This window comes from Sprattus sprattus (assembly GCF_963457725.1).
Source record: "Sprattus sprattus genome assembly, chromosome: 2".
Taxonomy (NCBI): domain Eukaryota; kingdom Metazoa; phylum Chordata; class Actinopteri; order Clupeiformes; family Clupeidae; genus Sprattus; species Sprattus sprattus.
In genome coordinates this window covers 69680226-69682370 of record NC_137921.1, presented here as the reverse complement: position 1 = coordinate 69682370, position 2145 = coordinate 69680226, and positions in this window count along the sequence as shown.

Genomic DNA, 2145 nt, shown 5'->3' with positions numbered 1-2145 from the left:
GTAACCGATAACTCTCAGCATGGAAGCTACAAAAAAAAAGATTTTTAGTAGGCATAAAACACCTCTCTCCCGAAGTTTAAAGCCCCCCAAAATCTTTTTCTCCGTGTTTATCTGGTAAAAAGATATTGGATAGAGGAACTCTTGCAATGATGTGTGCCCCATGACTAAGGCAGGTCGACAGACTTTTTCCCATGATTCTGTATTTACACAGATTGATATCACTCTCAAGCCGTTCCCTTTTTTTCCTATTCTGAATGTTTGCAGAGATATATTAAAATGAGCTGGGAAAGCGCTGGATAGTCGAGCAACACAAGCAAAGGCAATTTCAACAGTGAGACATGGCCAGACACAAGATATTTTCCCCTTTAAAGTGATGCTTTGACCAAAGTTCATGTAAGGTGATATGCGTATGAATATTAATGAACACAACATGAAACACCATGAACTGCGATGCAGTCACAAGCTTAAGTAGTTTCAGACGTGATATGCTTTGCATAACCCTTGTTGCAGCATTTCTATTGAGCAACCTGTACAAAACCATTAAAGACAATTTTTTATTTTATTATACGGCTCTTTAGAATGTTGCAAACATTTTATAAAGACTGCAGCCATTGACAACAGGGTTTGTGCTTCTTATTTACATCTTTCATGTCTTTCCGCAAGTAGTCTGTTCACTTAATGTAACAGGACTGTAATTGCATGAACTTTTTCTCAACGGAGGTCACAAAATGGCTACAAAATCATTACAAATATATATTTTGCAGGAATGCCTTTAATCGTTTTGGCAAGTAACCCTACAAAAGGGTCCGCTGTGCGTCAGGGTCTCGTTCGTTCCGTTGGGTTGTATTTTCTGATACTGACTGGCTACCTTATCCCTAACATATTGTAGTAACTAATAATTAATTAGAATTTAGAATGTAAATCTTGTTACTTAGATTTAAAATAAGGGATAGAGCTGACGTAAGTGTTAGGCTAGGGTTACTAAAAGAATATTACATCTTTATTACACAGATAATCAATGTGTTACAATGCACTTTCTGGTACACTTGCAACATAACGACAGTTACATTACTTGAAGCATTCACATAATTTCCTTTATAAAAAGAAACTTTTTATTATGGGGACATCCATCCTTCGGCAAGAGGTCATCTGAGGCCTGGTGTGCTAGCAATATAACACATCGACTGTTTCATGTCAGGCTTGAAGGCTAATAAAATGAATGAACATGCAGGCAGACCCGAAACTTGACTCAAGTGGGGATGCTGGGTGGCACGTCATAATCTATCAGTGCTAACAGAGAGTTTGTATTCTCTGTGTGGCTTCACCGTTTCTCTCTCTCTCTCTCTCTAGCCCTGTGGGGTGTGCGATAGGGATTCTGGGAAAGGTGGGCGTTTTCTGAGGGCGCGCAGACACTGACGAAGAGCTCCAGGAGGTCGAGTTGATGATGAAGAGTGCTGCCTTGCTCAGAGGCTCTCGAGAAAAAAAAAAGTTCCTTTTGTCGCACCCCCCCCCCCGCCAACCGCCACCCCCACCTCACCCATCCATCTCACGGCAGCGGGGTGTCTCCATGAACTTCTCCCAGCATTGGCCGCGCACCCATGTTGCCGTGGCGGCAGAGAAGATGGATGATTGGCCGCGGAGGAGCTCCTAATGACACCCAGCTGCAGCCTTACTCGGTGGTGATGGAGGGGTGGTGGTTTAAAGTGGGGCGGGGGGGGAGCTCTGTCAAGGGCCCCTGCTGGTGCTAGTGGTGCGCGGGTTGACAAATTGCGGGGTGATCAGAAAAGCCGAGGAGTGATTTAACCCCTCTCGCGCGCTGACCTCCCCGCACTCTGAGTTGCGGAGGAACACAAATGGTTGTTGCATGCAGAGCTGGGAATGCTCGTCCCCTGAATGTAATGTACTCAGGGTGTGTGTGTGTGTGTGTGTGTGTGTGTGTGTGTGTGTGTGTGTGTGTGTGTGTGTGTGTGTGTGTGTGTGTGTGTGTGTTGCTCGTCCCCTGACTGTAATGTACTCATTCCCCCTTTCATCACCAGATGCTGCGTGTGTCTGCGACGAGGTGGAGGGCAGGTGCAATCACTCTTGTCTGATGTGGGAGGACAAATTATTTTCTGAAGGTTATGACGGTAAAAAAATAGTTACTTC